Source organism: Bombyx mori, chromosome 27 (genome assembly GCF_030269925.1).
Source record: "Bombyx mori chromosome 27, ASM3026992v2".
Classification (NCBI taxonomy): Eukaryota; Metazoa; Arthropoda; class Insecta; order Lepidoptera; family Bombycidae; genus Bombyx; species Bombyx mori.
In genome coordinates this window covers 10,110,826-10,131,246 of record NC_085133.1, presented here as the reverse complement: position 1 = coordinate 10,131,246, position 20,421 = coordinate 10,110,826, and the positions used below count along the sequence as shown (strand labels likewise).

The following is a 20,421-nucleotide window of genomic DNA, read 5'->3' as shown; positions in this document are numbered from 1 at the left end:
TAAACGAAATATTTTTGTGTATCTAGATGACATGCTGTTGTGCATTAATAAAAATCACATCTTGTATCGCAAATATTGAAATAATATGTAATCCAATAAAATTTGTTAGGTAATTGCTTTATTGAATTCTATTATCTTGTAACTGAAACCGCTTTACTGCCGCCATGCTGAAGTGTGAATACTTTTAGTAGAGCAATTACTTTTATTTGTGTATTAAGTTGTATATGAAATCATTTTAGTTTTAAATTTATTGCTATGAACGTATTCCTAAGAATGTGATGTCGAAAATCTAATTGTATATTTGTGTAATAAAATATTAGCAATGAACCTTTTTTTTTATTGTAACCAGATTCCGTTTTAATTCATATCTCGAAGAAGGTAAGTATTTACAAAATTAAATGTGGGCATCATTGATTTTCTTTTTTTATTGCTCTTGTAAGTCGACAAGCATATGACCCACCTGATAGTAAGTGGTTACCGTCACCCATGGACTTTAGCAATGCCAGGGACAGAGCTAAGCCGCTGCCTACCGTTAAGTACTCTCCACAAGCCTCGTTTGAAGAAGGACATGTCATAGCGCTCGGAAAACACCGTGGAGGGGAGCTCATTCCAAAAGCCGGATGTAAAGTACGTGGCAAAAAAGATCTATGGAAACGCACTTTGAAGTCGTCGTGGCCTAACGGATAAGACGTCCGGTGCATTCATGTTGAGCGATGCACCGGTGTTCGAATCCCGCAGGCGGGTACCAATTATCCTAATAAAATACGTACTCAACAAATGTTCACGATTGATTTCCACGGTGAAGGAATTACATCGTGTAATAAAAATGAAACCCGCAAAATTATAATTTGCGTAATTACTAGTGGTAGGATATCTTATGAGTCCGCGCGGGTGCGTACCACCACTCTGCCTATTTCTGCCGTGAAGCAGTAATGCGTTTCAGTTTGAAGGGTGGAGCAGCCGTTGTAACTATACTGAGATCTTAGAACTCATATCTCAAGGTGGGTGGCGGCATTTACGTTGTAGATGTTTATGGGCTCCGGTAACCACTTACCACCAGGTGGGCCGTGAGTTCGTCCACCCATGTAAGCAATAAAAAAGTCTGTGGTCCAATTGAAAATAGATTAATATTATTTGTCTATAGTGTAGTCTTGGCGAAATCTGTTATTATCGAGGTAATAAGTCTTTGACAATTGAACCATAATAATGTTCAAACTTATAAATTCAGTTAATCTACCTAGTCAGGTCATAAATTCTGTCACATGTTTAATGTAAAATAATTGAAACAAGTTTATTCATTATGTAACCATTCATATACCAAAATGAACTTAACAAAACATAGATTCTTATGACACTAAAGTTTATTCAAAATGACCTCCGTGATTTTGAATACAGGCCTTCAATCTGCGCGGCCAGTCGTCTATCGCAGCACGAACGAGGTCCATGTCAATATCGGCGGCTGCCTTAATCAAGGATGTCTTGAGTGACTCCAAATTGGGATGAGGCTTTGAGCACGCCTTTTCCTCCAAGTGTTGCCATATCTTGTAATCTAAGGGATTCAAATCTGGACTGGAGGAGGGCCAGTCTTCGTGCCGGATGAAGTCGATTTCACGCGCCGCCAGCCAGTCTTGTGTGCTCTTCGCTCTATGAGCTGGCGCCGAATCTTGTTGGAATACCCAGTGCCTGTTATTGAACATGGTATGAGAAACAGGTTCCACAAGGTTCGTCAGGACTGTACTTTGATACATTACTGCATTCGTTTTTACACCTTTCTCACAAAAATGTACCTCTGTTAAGCCCCAATAAGAAACTCCCAACCATACCATGAGCGAGGATGGAAAATGACCTCGTTGGACACGCGGAATACGGTTGCTCGCTTCTTCACTACTGTGTGCGTACACCTTATCATTTTGTTTGTTGTAGCTCTCTTCTACAGTAAAAATTTTTTCATCCGAAAAAAGAATTTCCCTATATTTTTTTCCCGCGTACCGCTTCAACAAAGCGCGGCATCTCTTCAGTCTCAGGTCCATTAGACGAGCATTCAAACGATGTCCTGTTTTTCTTCGATATGCCCGAAGCCCTAAGTCTTCATTTAACACCCTTTTCACCGTGGTTCTGCTTAACCCCATCTGAAGGGCCAACAGTTTCTGCTTACGTTTGGGATTTCTTTGAATTCGCGCCATCACAGCTTTTATCACTGCTGGAGTCCTAACAGACCGAGGGCGACCACTTCTTGACCTGTCATCTACACTAGAGTCTTCATTGTATCATTTGATGGTACGACAAAGAAATCTTTTGGTTATATTAAAAATTTTCAGTATGTTAAAAATTTGAATTGGCGCGTAACCGCAATGATGCAACGCAATAACTGCAACACGGTCTTCTTTAAGCGTCCACTCCATATTTAAAAATGAGTAAAATTCTAAAAGTATACATTTTTATTTTCATGAACAATTCGAAATTCAAATTCAATAAACTTTTTTGTGGCCAGCATTCTAAAAGAAAAGTTTTTACTGTGTGACAATACTTATGACCTGACTATATATTAATACGTGAAGCAAAAACTTTGTATCCCTTTTTACGAAAATTGCGCGGACGGAGGAGTATGAAATTTTCCACACTTATAGAAAATATAGAGAAGAAGTGCACAATGCTAATATTTTTTTAAAGTAATGCATAAAAGATACATTAAATCAATAAAGAAAACATTACACACACTACATACCTTGTATTTGACGCACACACGCATGCATACTATTTATTGTCAAACTTTTGTTCTTGGCGTCTGTTGTCAAATTGAGAATAGATTCAATATTGTTTGTCTTTGTTAATATTTCTTATAGTGTAAGTCTTGGCGAAATTTGTGATTATAGAAGTATAAAATACAATCATAATAGTGTACAAACTTACAATTCCAATTATAGCCGAATTTTGACTACTGCGGGACCTCTAGTTTAATTAATTGTAGTAGAATTTCGACTACGGGGGGACCACTAGTTATTATATAATGCATCAGGCGACAAGAAGTCCGTTGCATTCATATCGAGCGCTGCAACTGTACCGGTATTCGAATCTCGCAGACACGTACAAAATTTCCAATGAAATTCGTACCTAGTATTCTCAGAATCACATATGACGGAATAACATCGTTTAATAAGCCCGCAAAATTGTAAATGCGTAATTACTGGCGGTAGGACCTCTTATGAGTCCGCTCTGGTAGGTATCACCACACTGCCTATTTCTACCGTGAAGCAGTGCTTTCGGTTTGATAGGTGGGGCAGCCGTTGTACTCAAAACTGAGAGTTGAACTCATGTCACGAGGTGGGTGACATATACGTTGATAATGTCTACGGCAGTGATTCTCAACCTTTTTTTGTTGCGGCACATATTTAACGATTTCAAAATTTGGCGGCACACAAAAAAAAAGATAAAAATTATTTACTTATTCCAACACACTGCATAAATAGTTTATCAAAAAATTTTGATATACGAAATAAACTAAATTATACTATAATTTTTTTTTGTGGATTTAATATATATTCATGTTTAAAATATTTTTCTTTTAAAATGATATAATTTAATAATATTAACATTATTATATATTCGCAAAATTTGGCGGCACACTTTTGAAATTTGGCGGCACACAAAAGTGCCGCGGAACAGTGGTTGAGAATCACTGGTCTACGGTAATCCAGGCCATCCACTTATCTCAACAAACAAAAACTGTAAATGAAAATTGAAGTGATTTTACTCAAAAACTAACGTCCCAATGTGAACAATATCCTCGTACCGAAATGCTTGATGGATTCCCGCTCTACCCATCAGGTCAAGGTCGCTACGGACAACGAAATCTTTGATTTAATTAAGGAAAATGAACACTAGATGTCGCTAGTAGGAGCTTAACTAGATACCAAATAATTTTCCCGATGATGCTTGAGAGATGCTTTTATTCATTTACCGCATTATAATAATTATAATAACTTACAAAACTTTACTTTTCTTTTGTACGCTCGTGCAGCGTAAGTTTTAGTAAAGTCTTGAATAAAAATATAGTCCGTCTGTTTTGTTCATTGAAAAATAAACATTAAATAAACTATAAAGTAATACGTTTTCTAAATTGCATTTATATGAAGACACAATAGGTACATAATGTCAAATGTCACATGAAATACAAAGCAAACAATAGCTCTTGAACGAACAACGAGAGCTTTCCGTGCATTGTACTCGGAGCTTTTGCCGAGTGTCGCTTTCCAGCGCGCGGGGCGCCACCGTCCCACCACACTGCGTGATAAATTACTCCAGTTTCCAACATCAAAAAGGTTATTTATTGTAGGAATACAGATTTAACACGAGCCGTGAATCATTTTCGTGGACAGACTAACGAAATCAGTGTGCTTAGTGCGAGTTTTTTAACGTTCTCGATAGCGTAAAAGTTAACTCGTATTTGTATGGAATCGTATCGTTTGCCTGCGTTTGCCGCTAGGGGCGCTGTTCCAACTGCATACAAAATTGGGCTAACTTTTACGCTATCGAGAACGTTAAAAAACTCTCACTAAGCACACTTCTTTCTGTAAATTCCAATGTCACATCACACATAGCCGATGGCAGAGAGAAGCTAGGGTATTACGTAAGGCCCAGTGCAGTGTACTTAGTGCGAGTTTTTAAACGCTCTCGATAACGTAAAAGTTTAGTCAAATTTGTATGGAGTACTTTTGGCTATGTTTGCCGCTAGGGGCACTGTTCCAGCTCCATACAAATTTGACTAAACTTTTACGGTATCCAGAACGTTAAAAAACTCGCACTAAGCACACAGGGCTGCGGAGGCTGTAGTGTAGGCGAGGATCAGGTGGTGGCGTCCCGGAGGCTCCGCGCGTTGTGGCGATCGTTACGTCGGCGGCGGCAGCGCGCGTGCGCCCCGCGTCCGCCCGCCCGCCGCGCCAGTCGGCCGCGAGCACCGGTCCACGGCATACCTTCCCCGCCAGACCGCGCCAGGTACCCACCACACCCGTACTATTTTAAAACAGCCCGAGACAGCGCGCATGCGAATATCGATCCACCGCACATTGAACGGAGCCGGTATCTAGGTTAACCGGCTAAAATTAAAGGTGCGTTCCGAATTCAAGGTTGTAACCGCCGGCGCAGCTCCGAAATAGAGCGGTACGCGCAAGGAAAATGAAAAAAACCTACTCAACGTTCGTTGTTATTAAGGGCGAATTTCGCTCGCGCCGCCCGCGGTAATGGCGGACGGGAATTATGTAAGAGTCGCCCGTTGTTGTTTTAAATGAGAAAATGCGATTCTCGAGTGTCCGTATACATTGTATAGATTGCGTACGATGTGGGATCGATACTGATGTAGCGATGTGTGTCTTTTGTTCATAAATATTATCTTGGAACCATCCGGGCTGCGGTCAGTAAGTACGTATGTGAAGAACGAGTGTAAGATAAATATAAATCGAGCTTTCCGCTCAGCACGAGGTCCGACACACCGCACACACACTCTAATCTCATTCGTCTATTATACAATGCAGAAATAACACGGAATTTTAATCAAAAATAAAAAGGGAATGTGATATAATTTACTGTACTTAAATTATGCTGTATACAGAAAATTGAGAGAACTGTAAAAAACCTCGTTCGCAATAAGTATAATATAATTTTTCGTAAACTTTTCTCTTACATTAAAATAATTTTTAAAATATGTACTAGAACGGTTCGTGATGTAAGATTCATTTTAAATTAGATTTTAAATTCATTTTAATATACAATATCATTAAACGCTAGTACATTTCATGTGTAACATTTTTACTTATTTATTTTAAATCTCCATTTCACGGTTATTACAAATTACTTAAATAATTTTTACCGTTTATTAATCAAAGATAAATGACCAATTCAGTTTTTTTTTTCTTTAAATAGGGGCTTACAGAAATAACAATTAGAATAACCACCCCCGCCTTGAGACATGAGGTCAGAAAGGCATTTCTTAAGCCCATTCAAACCCGTCACGTACGACTGCCTTGCGGAAGAAATAGGCAGGATAGCGGTAGCAACCCGAGCGATCCTACAAGAACACGATATAACTAACTAAATATAGTGAATTTTCAGGCTTAAATAAACAATTTTCGACTACGTATCACTAAAGTCGATTTTCATATTTTAATTCTTTCATTTATCTATATATTAATACGTGAAGCAAAAACTTTTTATCCCTTTTTACGAAAATTGCGCAGACGGAGGAGTATGAAATTTTCCACACTTATAGAGAATATAGACAAGAAGTGCACAATGCTAATTTTTTTTTTAAATAATGCATAAAAGATACATTAAATCAATAAAGAAATCATTACACACACTACATACCATGTATTTGACGCACACACGCATGCATACTATTTATTGTCAAAAATTTGCGATTATACAAACTTACAATTCCAATTAATTATAGTCGAATTTCGACTACTGCGGGACCCCTAGTGTACATTATTGCTTTATGTAATTTTGCCCGCCCGTATGTACTAACTGTTTCAAAGTCGATAACGTGATTAAAAATATTTACTACTGGAACACGATTGCATTCAACTCGCATATTTCGACAATACAGAACGGCGAGTATTTTTTTTTATAATGGCCACGCAAAGTTTTTGAAGCACGGCCGACCGCAACCTCATTACGCGTGACGTCATTTGGGGCTAAACGTTTACCATAGATACTTGACGGCTGCATGTGACATCACGCCTCGTGATTAGATTGACAAGAAAAATATTAATTACTAGCCGTACTCGCCCGCTTCGCTTGGCATTTAAAATTAACATTATTGCTTATTGTCATTATTATTAGGGAGTCCAATACTAATATCAATATTCCATCCATTAAGTACATGCATTTTCTACATGGATACCAAGTTTCAAGTCAATCGGATGCATGGTTCAGTAGTTATAAGAAAAAAATCCGTAAAAACCACTGTAGATTTATATATTAGTATAGATGTTGAATCTTATTTAGTAAATCAATAGCCAAATTATTAATATTTCATATATATAGTGATAGATTTTTTTGTGTAAACCTCCGTTGTACTCATATCGGGCGACCATGTCGTTTTTCGCGTTGTACAAATAGGTACCTAATTATTCCATACATCTTTAACATTCACAAAATCTACGATGAAGGACCGTCATCGTGTAGTAAAAATCAAATCCGCAAATACTTTAACATCCGTAATTAATTGCGGTAGGACGTATTGCATAAGCTCCCACCAAACCATTTCTACTATTTTTATGGTTCAATGGGACAACTCTTTAAAATTGACAGGTAGGACTCAACCCCGAAGGTGTGTGGCCGAATTCACGTTATGGGCTTGTGGGTTTATTTATGGGCTCCAATAACCCCTTATACTATACACCAAAGATAAGGTTTAAATTTATTAATAAATTTATTTTGTTACTAATGCCCTATGTCTTCTTACTGTTATACAATTCAAACAGACTCATTGATGGACGGTCAAAGATGTTTTTTTTATACTTTATTGATGCACAAAACAATTTTTTTTATTTATTAAGTTGCATCCACAAAGTGATCATCAATACAAAATATTGAACAATTGTTCTTGAAATTACAATCATTACAGTACATATTAGCTAAATCGTACAAGTAGTACCTAGATCTAATCTGTATTGCAATCTAAATAGTATGTGCACTCAGCAAAACCATATTAATGTGCATAGCTTTGGCTATTGAAAACACAATTGAAATTACAAATATTGATAACTAGCCATTGTTAAATAGGATATCCTTCGCACATCTGACAAATCCCCTGAGTCTAGGTTCAAAGATATCAAGGTTACCGTGACATTTAGCCAAATCATTATACCGCCTGACCATTCTTATCAGTGTAACTAAATTAAAAAGTTTTCAAAACTCAAAGTTTAAATACTACTAGAGGTCCCGCAGTAGTCGAAATTCGACTATAATTAATTGGAATTGTAAGTTTGTACACTATTATGATTGTATTTTATACTTCTTTAATCATAAATTTCGCCAAGGCTACATACACTATGAAAAATATTAATAAAGACAAACAATATTTAATCTCAATTAGACAACAGACGTCAAGAACTAAAAAGTTTGACAATAAATAGTATGTATGCGTGTGTGCGTCAAATACATGGTATGTAGTGTGTGTAATGTTTTCTTTATTGACTTAATGTATCTTTTACGGCCTGGCCACGGGGATCGGCGGTGCGAACAGCGAAGCGGTGGGCGAGGCGACCATTCGCGCAGCACCGTTTGCAGGCCACGGGTACTCACGTTCGCCGCCGCGACTAGTAAGGAAGTCCGACAGCGAAATGTCTATATCGAAATTATCTCGATATTGCTTACAAATTAATAGTTTTTTGGTTCAGGACCTATTATTTGGAAAAGATTGTGAAGTACATGATTTGAATAAGAATCGGAGTATACCTATAGATGGAGAATTCCACAAGAAGTACGAGAAATACTTTGGGTGGCTAGACTTCCAAATAGCTGGTCTAGCTAGTATTTCAGCTATTTTATTTTTTTTATTGCTTAGATGGGTGGACGAGCTCACAGCCCACCTTGTGTTAAGTGGTTACTGGAGCCCATAGACATCCACAACGTAAATGCGCCACCCACCTTGAGATATAAGTTCTAAGGTCTCAAGTATAGTTATAATGGCTGCCTCACCCTTCAAACCGAAACGCATTACTACTTCACGGCAGAAATAGGCAGGGTGGTAGTACCCACCCGTGTAGACTCACAAGAGGTCCTACCACCCGTAATTACGCAAATTATTATTTTGAAGATTTCATTTTTATCACACGATGTTATTCCTTCACCGTGGAAATCAATCGTGAACGTTGAGTGTTGTTGAGTACGTATTTCATTACAAAAATTGGTACCCGCCTGATATTCGAACACCGGTGCATCGCTCAACACGATTGCACCGGACGTCCGTTAGGCCACGACGACTTTAAAAATATAAAATAAAAAATAAATAAAAAATATAAAAATTTCGGCGTTAATTTTTCGCGGCGAAAACAACTAAACTCATTTAATCACTGTACTATTCGCCGCGACTACCGCTCGACTCCGTGGCTCGCGCCGTCCGTATTCATGCATTTGTTTTGCTCGCCCGCCGCATCGCGCGATTCGCTCGGTACATTTCGCCGGTCGCTTCGCCGGTCGCCGGTGCGCGTGGCTTGTTAGGTACATTTCTATGCGCTTGTTTTAGTCGCTAGACGCTTCGCCGTTCGCACCGCGCGAATATTCGCATCGGCGAATGTCCCGTGGCCAGGCTGTTATGCATTATTTAAAAAAAAAAAATTAGCATTGTGCACTTCTTCTCTATACTCTCTATAAGTGTGGAAAATTTCATACTCCTCCGTCCCCGCAAATTTCGTAAAAAGGGATACAAAGTTTTTGCTTGACGTATTAATATATAGATATTATTCGTGTCTAATCCATCAACGAAAGCTTAAAGCTATTCGTATGTGACCTCGGTGTTAAAGGAGAAACTTTGAAATTTAATGAAATCGAAAATTAAGCGACAGCGCCTCATAAACTGAAATTGAGGTCTATTTATTTAATACACTTCATGTAAAATTTACATTGGCGGACTTAATGCATAAGGCATTCTCTACCAGTTAACCAAAGGTAGTGAAGAGTAAATAGTGGTAGGTGCAATGAAATTTATATTAAGTTACGAATACATACACAAAAAAGTTTAAATATATATACATATATACATAATCACAGTCACATATACATTAATAACAGACAAACCTCAAATAGACTTAATACTAAATAAAACAAGGTTGATTTTCATGTATGAAAGCGACACATGTGACAAATTTAAAATTTTACAATAGTTCGTGAAAATCAACAAGAGATGGCGCTAGTATTACATTGTTTCAATTTAGTTTCGCGTGTTGAATTCTATTAACGATTTCACATTAAAAATAATAGCTCTGTGTATTTTTGTAAGAATTATTCGCGTAATTATATTAAATTTTGATGTATGATAGCACGAATATACGCTTTCCGTGGAAAATTAGTTATTATAATACAATTTTTTAATGTTTTATGAAATTGTAAGTAACTATTTACTTCGGTTTTCGCGTATCGCAAATAAATTGTATCTAATTTTATTGATAGCTGTTGTCCGTACCGACGAAAAGTGTGAAGTATTCAAAATATTTAGTATGAATCTAAACGAAAATATTTAACGGTAGATCAAGCCATAAAAGTATTTCTTATTGTGACAGCGAAGCACAATTTCGCCGTCAATATGTAATATAAGCATTTTATGTGAAAAACAATCTTGATATTTTGTTAAAACAAACTCAGGCTTTACCTTTCGCCCTTTGATAACACTACAACGAGAACCTTTCTCGAAGAGCCAGTAACAACGGTACTTAATTTCGACATAAAATAATACACCTCAGAAATTTCAGGACATTGGTCCTTCTTCAAACGAGGCTACTTAACGGTAGGCAGCGGCTTGGCTCTGCCCCTGGCATTGTTGAAGTGCACGGGCGACGGTAAAGACTTATCATCAGGTGGGCCGCATGCTCGTCCTACAAGGGCAAAAAAAAACAATTTTGCAAATTTGCAAGCTTAAGTTGAAAACTAGAAGATAAATCATCATTCATCATTATCCTGTCCTTCTCCCAGTCACCTGGGGTCGGCGCATCATGTTTTCTCCTTCCATACTCCTCTATCATATACCATTTCTTCGCTCACTCCCCTCTTACACATATCGTCTTTCACGCAATCCATCCATTTCTTCTTAGGTCTACCTTTTCCTTTATATCCTTCCACATTCATAGTTAACACTCTCTTACCAACCTCATTTTCATTTCGTCTCATCACATGTCCATACCATCCCAAACGCGCACTCCTCAGCTTCTCTGTCACAGGTGCCACTTTCAGACTTCCTCTAATATATTCATTCCGTATTCTATCTGTTCTCGTTAGTCCACACATCCATCGCAACATTCGCATCTCTGCTGCATACAATCGCCTTTCATCCTCGTAATTTATTTAATCAATCGTACCGATACAGTTAAGTCAGAGCATCGACAAATTGACAAGAAGGACTATTTGGAATGTTGTGGACTTCTAACAATTTAATCAACCAAACCCACTTGACCCTAAGTGAACTCTTCATACAGTTTTCTTTAACACACTTCGCCTCGTCTACAATCGGTCTGAGTTAATGAAAAGAACACAAATTTTAAAGTGTCGCACACCACAAGCTTTGATTCGTTTAATAATAGTAAGTTGCTTTTTTTTGTAAGCTTAAATATAAAAAAAAACCTTTCCCGTTGTCCACTTACTACTTATACGTGACTTTGATGGTGGAAACTTGTTTGGTTACTGTTTTAGCTAATTTTTTTTTTTATTAAATGTTTGTTTTGACTATTGGTTTCTCAAATAAAAAAATAAAAAATAACTCGCTAAAGCTTTTAAAAAGCAATTCGTTTTCTTCGCCTATTCTATAACATCAAGGGGTCATGGTAGATTCTGCGAGCGAGTAGGTGAGCTCACGGTGCTTAAACCTGACGACGTTGCTAACACGAACCCTAGCAAGAGCAGTGCTTCGCAGAATCTACCACCGGATCGGAAACGCGACCCACTGAGAAGATCCGGCGAGAAACTCAGTGGGCTGTATATAATGGTTGAAAATTCGTTTTTCACTATGTTAATGAAGAAAATAATATTGAAAAAACTAACAGAATACGCTTTTATAGAAAATCCAACTAAAACATAGAAAACAAATTTTAATAAATTTGAATATAAAAATCTTCGATCAATAATAGTACTATTGATTTATACGATCGATATAACACAAATAACTTATACGAGAGTGAACTCCCTACAGAAGTTCATGGCGCCATTTAAAATAAATAAAAAACAGAAGATTTATTCAAAGCTCATCTATGTATATCAAGACTAATTTAACTTTAACTGTAACTATACTTGAGACCTTAGAACTTGTATCTCAAGGTGGGTGGCGCTTTTACGTTGTGGATGTCTACGGGCTCCAGTAACCACTTAACACCAGGTGGGCTGTGAGCTCGTCCACCCATCTTAGCAATAAAAAAAAAGGCTTCGATAAAATCCGGTATTAATTACGAAATCGTAATTTTAGTGGTTTGATTCTAATTTTAAATCAGTTTCCGTTATTTCTAGAGCCGTCATCTATAATGTTTAATTCTAACTAGTGGTCCCGCAATAGTCGAAATTCGACTATAATTAATTGAAATCACAAGTTTGAACATTATTATGATTCTATTGTCAAAGACTTTATAGTTCTATAATCACAGATTTCGCTAAGACTACACTTTAGACAAATATTAATAAACAAAAACAATATTTAGTCTATTCTCAATTTGACCACAGACTTTTAACAATAACAAAAGTGACAATTGACAATAAACAAGGAGTCTATTTTTTCTATATTCAAGAGTTGTGTCGAGTACATGGTTAGTGTGTGTAATGTTTTTTTTTATTTATTTAATGTATCTTTTATGCATAATTTTTAAAACAGATATTAGCATTCTGCACTCCTTCTATAAGTTCTCTATAAGTGTGGAAAATTTCAAACTCCTCCATCCGCGCAGTTTTCGTAAAAAGGGGTACAAACTTTTTGCTTCACGTATTAATATATAGGTATAGACCTAAAAGAACACAATTGAATCAATTTTCAGTGATATTTTTGCTACTACACGATATACCCACTCGTGACCTGACCTCGGTAAATGTCAGAACCCGTCCGCGCTTATAACCTGGTTTCCCGCGGTAGGGCTACGGTCGGATTCGCTCTTTAGCGCTCTTTCTGCGTGAAATTATTTAGTTTAATTGCAAAAAAACAACCCTTGAATAATGTAACGAGTTCAATGGCCTCCACAAATTTTTTCCACAGTTTTTGTTTTTCTATTTAATGCTTTAGTACTTTTGCTTTTGGCCCCGGATGGTGCTACTTGGGCACTCATGGACACTCGCGTTTCGATAGACGTTACCGTTAGTAAAAAGGACTCTAGACCAGTTATTTTCAACCACCGTTCCGCGGCACTTTTGTGTGCCGCCAAATTTCAAAAGTGTGCCGCCAAATTTTGCGAATATATAATAATGTTAATATTATTAAATTACATCATTTTAAAAGAAAAATATTTTAAACATGAATATATATTTAAATCCACAAAAAAAATGTATAGGATATTTTAGTTTATTTCGTATATTAAAATTTTTTGATAAACTATTTATGCAGTGTGTAGTAAGTAAATAATTTTTATCTTTTTTTTGTGTGCCGCCAAATTTTGAAATCGTTAAATATGTGACGCAACAAAAAAAGGTTGAGAATCACTGCTCTAGACCATAGTAAAATGGACTCTAACATTGCTTCATAACATTTTTTTTTTATTCTTGTTCTTTTTTTAAATATATTTTACACTGTTGTGTATTGGTCGGTCTGATGCTGGTGTGCGCGTCACTCCGCAGTTGCCGGCGGAAGATCAGCGCCGCAGTACCAATTGTTCCGTTACTGTTAGGCATTGCTGAGCTGGTAATCGTTTCCAAGCCTCGTTTTTTTTTTGTTGTTTTTGTTATCTTTTTTATTTTTTTTGTACCTAATTTATGTTTGTAATAAATGTTTATTATTATTATTATTACTACTAAATGATGTGCCCTAAACGCTAAAATTTCGATTAAGCGCTAGAATTCAAGAACTCCATCCTTTGATTTAAAAGGAATGCTTATTTAATTTCCGATCAGATTAAGACGACTTTGGACTGCAGCATCAATGGCGCTATCCACTACACGGAGAATAGGAAGGAATGGAGGAACGTAGTCCTAACAAAAGTGCTCCGTAAAGGTCACGATCCTCAATACTGAGGAATACGACGCACGGAGGGATTTAATTTTATTTTGTAACTTGCTGAGTCCCGCAATGTAACACACGGTTATTGTCGTACCGCGGGTGACGCCGCGAGGCGAAACTAGTCTAAAAAAATTGCCTAAGTTACTCCTTATATCATCAGCTAACTATCAGTGAAAGTTCCGTCAAAATCAGTCCAGCCGTTCCAGAGATTAGCCGGAACAAACAGACAGACAGACAGACAAAAATTGTAAAAAATGCTATTTTGGTGTATGCACCGTATATATTCACCGCATTCATATGCATGTAGTAAAAAGCGGCTATTTCAATATTACAAACAGACACACCAATTTTATTTATCTATAGATAAGCTAGAAAGCGTGCACTACTCCACCTGTTTCCTTCATAGAGCGTTCTGTATGCAACTACCCTTCAGTATCGCTATTCCGTTCCGGTCGTTGATTCTGCGAAGCACTGTTCTTCCTAAGGCCAGTGTTAGCACATTCTCTCAGCATGAGCCCCGAGAGCTCAAACAACAGTCACAGCGTAATTGGAATAGCCTTTTAGACTACCAGCGCTATGGGAAAAAAATCCCTCGACAATTCCTTGAAGACGGAGGTGATCGCCATCTACTAATTTAGTGTCTTAACTAAAACCAGTGGTCCCGCGGTAGTCGAAATTCAACTATAATTAATTGAAATTATAAGTTTGTACACTGTTATGATTCTATTGTCATAGACTATTATACTTCGACAATCACAGATTTCGCTAAGACTACAGTTTAGACAAATATTAATAAAGACAAACTATAATTAATCTATTCTCAATTTGTATACAGACTTATAACCAATAAGAAAAATTTGACATTAAAATTGCGTAGAATATTCAAGATAGGACACGGTCGGTAAATTGTTGTCATTCCCGATCCTGCAGACAGAATGGAAAGCAGTCGATGTTGCCCTAAACCGTTATTTCGGATCCTCCCGATCCACTAACAGTGCTTTTAGGTACCTCAAGCACCGGTCATCGCTCTCGTCGAACCCGTCGCTTGCGACGAAGGGCTCGACGAGTAAATTAACCCTCAGACACAGCCCACTGAGTTTCTCGTCGGATCTTCTCAGTGGGTCGCGTTTCCGATCCAGTGGTAGATTCTGCGAAGCACGGCTCTTGCTAGGGTTAGCAACGTCGTCAGGTTTGAGCCCCGTGAGCTCACCTACTAGTTAAGGTTACGCTGAAATAGCCTCTCAAGGCTCTCAGCTTAGGTAGGAAAAAAAATTGTTGACAGTGTTACCAATCCATGTTAAAGCTTCTAGCATATCAAAAACGTTTTCATTATCTAATCTTGAGCAGAACCAATAAACAGCATCAAATAACCCAATTTAATTTAATGAAAATTAATAATAAAAATCGGGCATAGCCGTATCCACATTGTTTAACCCATAAATAGATTCCGGATTCGTTTAACAGATGGCGCTGTATTGCGCTATCGCTCCAGTATGTATTTGCATTCAGTAATTACTCTATTATTTCACTAGCACTTGTTATTGTGTATACGTAATTAAAATATACAATTTATTTCAGTTCGAGAGTGAAATTTGCTTTGCATTTACTAACACTACTTTGTTTAGATTAGCACCAGTTACTTATTTAGTTACTTATATTTAAGTTCAAACAGGAGAATGATGAAGAGAAACGAGGAGTCCCATGAGGAGCTCTTTGTGATGATACTAAAATTTCAATTATCAAAAAATCCCACTACACCTTTTTTACTGACTTATGACGCATTCGGTTTGAACGCTCTTATGCCCTAGAAACTTCGAACGCATATTATCTCATGATACTCCGCCATCTCTCCCTGCTCGAGAACATTCTAGTTGAACGCAATTTTTTTCTTCAATGTCTTGAAATTATCGCAACGTTTTAAATGCTCTGCGGATTTTCACAGAATCTCCTAATACGAGAACTCTCAATGACGTCCGTATAAAACAATAATTATTTGGAAGCAAGAAACGCCTTCGCCGTAACAAGGCCCGCTAAATAATATATATGCCAGAGTTGAAAACCTCGTTGCCTATGATTTTATGGAAGCTAATACAGAAGATCTAATGTAATTGTCATATAAAATTAATAGTAGGCAGCGGCTTGGCTCTGCCCCTGGCATTGCTGAAGTCCATGGGCGACGGTAACCACTCCCCATCAGGTGGGCCGTATGCTCGTCTGCCTACAATGGCAATAAAAAAAAAACGATTCTAGAGTATGTGGAAATACATATTTTATTGCGTAAATTGTCTTAGGCAACCAAAAATAATGATAAGAATTTTAATTTACAACCATTATTTAATTGACCGTGTCTTCGATTCTGGGTTTAAGGGGCTTATCAGCTCTTGTGTGGTGACCTTACAGGGAAATCGTAGTGTAGGTAGACTTATCACACAGTGGAGCGAAGATTCGGTGTCGCAATATTGGTCGTTATGTCAAAACTTAGCAGCCCAATGCTTAGCGTCGGGCGACTCCCGCCTGATTAATATCTGAATAATGATTCGACAGCCCTTGGCCGATAACAATGTCGATGAAATTGATGTCAATACCTTAGCTAGCTTCCGCGCTGAGCTCACACAAACAATCTTTATAAATTTTTGTTCTCTGTTTTAGGTAATTCATTCCTTCAGAGGCACAGCACAGACATTAAGGCACGTAAGTATTAAAACAAAATGTATTTGAAATTTCTGAACAGATGTGCCTTTGATTTCAATTCGTATTTACTGGTATTCGTATTTAACCCTTCAAACCCAAACGCATTACTGCTTCACGGCAGAAATAGGCAGGGTGGTTGTACCTACCCGTACGGACTCATAAGACATCCTACCACCATTTTAATTACGCAATTATTATTTTTTTACACGATATTATTCCTTCACCGCGGAAGTCAATCGAGGACATTTGTTAAATATGTATTTCATTAGACAAATTGGTACCCGCCTGCGGGATTCGAACACCGGTGCATCGCTAGATACTTACGAATGCACCGGACATCTTATCCTTTAAGCCACGACGACTTCAAGACTTGCATGGGTAAACGAACTCACGGCCCTCTGAGCCCATAGACATCAACAACGCGAATGCTGAAATCAATCTTGACACATGCATCAGTCTCGATAGACACAAAACATGAATATTCTCTTGAGATGAAAATAAATAAACACAGAATGAGATCTCGAAAAAAAAAACTTCTCGTGGAACCCGCCGCTTGCGAAGAAGGGTTCGGCGAGGAATCTAACCCATAGACACAGCCCATTGAGTTTCTCGCCGGTTCTTCTCAGTGGGTCGCGTTTCCGATCCGGTGGTAGATTCTGCGAAGCACAGCTCTTGCTAAGGCCAGTGTTAGCAACACCCCCGGGTTAGACTCCCGAGAGTTCACCTACACGTTGGGTACGCTGGCATAGCCTCTGAAGGCTACCAACTATCAGCCAGGAAAAAAAATCCTACCTAATCGGTGGTAGCCTAAAGAGCTAATCTAGCTACGCGCCTACAGGTAGATGAGCTTACGGGCTCAACCTGAGAGAAATGCTAACACTGCCCCTAGCAATAGCAGTGCTTCACTGAATCTCCACAATCTTCTACCGGATCGGAATCGCGACCCACTGTGAAGACCCGACTGAAAACTCAGTGAATTGTGTCTATGAGCTAAACTGAATGTCGAATTCGAAAGATTTCGAAGAGGGTGGTGACCGGAAACTTTTAATATTTAATATAATTAAATAGCTCTAATTAAAATGTTGATGTTAATTACGAAATGGAGATAGGATTATGACGTTATAACCCTTCGAGATTCAGGTGTACCGATGAATTTAGGAACGCAAATTAACAAAAAAATAAAACAATGTACGAAATAAATACTACTAACAAAAAGTAGATAAAAGCCGTCTGTATGGGTAATTAAAACGCACCGACAGAACCGGCCGGCTATTCCTGACTGTCGCGCCTGGAACGAAGCCAATAACCCGACGTAGAATAGACACGCGCAAACGCCGCAAAAACTGAACTTTTAATGAGAATGCCTAAGATTTTGAGCGAATTTGAAATGCTTACGGTAGGCTCGGTGCTTGGTAGGCAGGTAGAAGGGAAAAGACCCGCCGGCCAGGCGCCAAACCGTTGGTCAGATCAGATAATTGCGCTCACTGGACTCTCTGTTGCGACCGCCCTGGGAGAAACCGAAAACCGAAGGAAATGGAAGCTTATGGTACAAAGAGTCACGAAGGGCTTTCAGGGATACCACCTTCAGCATTGAAGTATGCGACTAAGAAGAAGAAGGCTCGGTGCTATAATTAGCTCTGCCTCTGACATTGCTGACGTCCATGGGCGATGATAGCCTGTCACCATCAGGTATAACGTATGCCCGTCTGCCTGTAAAGGCAACATAAAAAATGCTTGCAGTACAGCATCCGTCCCATGTGAGGATTAGGGTTTCCGGTACATAAATGGAATGTATACGAGACACAAGAAGCACTGGAAACACCATGTACCTTTCAATTATAATCGACGAGTCACTCTGTAATGTAGGGAGGTTTCACGGGCAGCCATTATACAATACAAGATATTTGACAGATATCTGAATCTCGCTTAAGACATTTTCAAGATAAGCTCTTATATATACAAGTTCCGTACAACAACATTCGAACCGTCGGTCTACCGAACAATATCACCCACTCGGTGGAAGATCTTCCCTTCGTCGTTAACTCCCAAAGGACGTTTAAGGACCTAGCAGCACTCGTCGCCCAGGTCGCTCCCAGAGGCTGGTAGTTAAAGCAATCCGAGTTGGCTGGTGATTTTTGGAGCTGGTGAGGTGTTCCTAAGATTCCTACAAACGAAACCAAAAAGTGGCACGCAACTTTTGAACTCGTTGCGAGTTTGGTCCGGTTATCATGTCGTACGTAGTTACGATCGTCACAGCTGCTATCCCTTAATCTTGTGCTTATATTTTGATGTAAAATTTGAAGGCCTCTCTTTTCTACGATTATCAGATAAAACACTTTTTTTTCAAATATTCGAACCAGCAAAGTTCTTCCTATAAAAAGCGATTTTCCGACATTCGTATGTGCATCTGAAACAGTCTAAGACTGCAATTAGGGGCTTTTGGCCAATATATTTTCTTTTTGTTCTTTGAGAGATTTTTTAAAACATGCTACACTTTTGTTCTCGTCTTTGTTCACGTCAAATAAAGTACATGGTCATACAGAACCGTGACGTGGTTGTGGGGGGAGTAAGCAATAAATTTTTGGACATTTTGAAATCGTATATGAAAGCTAAGATGTTTTAAATGCCTCAGATTTGTAGACGAGCTTGGGCCTCATCTGAAGTTAAGTGGTTACAGAAGTCTTAGAGAGAGAGAGAGAGAGAGAGAGAATATACTTTATTGTACACCAAACCACAACTCTTAATGTATTGATGTGTTAGTGAAATCTTTGTCCCTTCCTTCAAATGAGAACGTATTGCAATTCCATCGTACGAATGAATATGCTGGTGGTTTATGGGCTTGAAATACGCCTCAAGAGCAATAATTTCACAATTTTTTAGTTTACCGGATTTCTTATTCATTTTTATTTCTTCGATGTTCGCGGAAGTGGTTCGTAAGATCTTATTTAGTAAGTATTCAGTATTCAGCTCATAGAAATTGTCAGTATTGTTACTTACCTTCAGGATTTGAACACCGGCACAGTCGCATCGGTTGACGGGAGCACATCGGGCATCTTATCTTTTAGGCCAAGAACACTACTCAGTGACATTAAGGCATTTACTTTCCCGCCTAAGCAAAAGGCCCATATGGGACGCCGACGTTCTTAAATCCATTAAATAATCATGATAAAACAAAACTAGATAGTTTGGGTGTATTTATTCTCTAGTGATATTAAATCTATAGTTAGATGAAAACTAATATTCGACGACAGTGAAACAAGAAAATTACCGGGTGTTGCGTCGACAAGAAATACAACAGTTAATAAACGTTCAGCTTGTGATAATCCAGCCAGTAATAAAACTAAACAGAGAAACAAACAAGAAACAAACCATCGACTCCGTATTTAGCCGACTTCAAAAAAGGAGGAGGTTCTCAATTCGACTGTATGTTTGTTTGTTTTTTATGGTTGTTACCTCATAACTTTTGACTGGGTGAATCGATTTTGATAATTCTTTTTTTATTAGAAAGCTGACGCTTCCCGTGTGGTCTCATTTTAATTCAGTTCAGTTCTGGACATAATGGTTAATCATAATGGTATCCATGAGAAAACCATATAAGTCTTAAATTTGCATTAAGTACGTGCGCGATAAATAGATGAATAACTCAATAACTCACGCCAACCGATTTCGATGATTAGTGTATATTAATTTGTTTTGGAATATTTTTTTTTTCTTTTTTTTTTTTTTTTTTTCTTACGGTATTTATTTTTTATTAACAAAAAGTCAAATCAAATTTTTTTTCTATTTGAAGTTTCTATTGACGGCAACGCGAACTGTAACCGCCGCCGCGTCGT

At 38.0% G+C, this 20,421-nt stretch overlaps 1 protein-coding gene across 7 annotated transcripts in view; it reads left to right on the top strand.

Moving 5' to 3' along the window:
- The first annotated feature begins 4,938 nt into the window (after positions 1-4,938).
- LOC101744319 (plasma membrane calcium-transporting ATPase 2) overlaps positions 4,939-20,421 on the top strand; it is a 194,151-nt gene continuing 178,668 nt past the window's right edge. For 3 of the 7 annotated variants that reach the window (XM_062676659.1, XM_062676654.1, XM_062676644.1), the window contains exons 1-2: positions 5,202-5,415; positions 16,547-16,588. The gene's annotated coding sequence lies outside the window, so the exon portion shown is untranslated. Of the gene's footprint in view, positions 5,106-5,201; positions 5,416-16,546; positions 16,589-20,421 lie in introns of those variants that run through there. The other 4 variants (XM_062676648.1, XM_062676647.1, XM_062676646.1 and 1 more) reach the window with 4 other exon arrangements.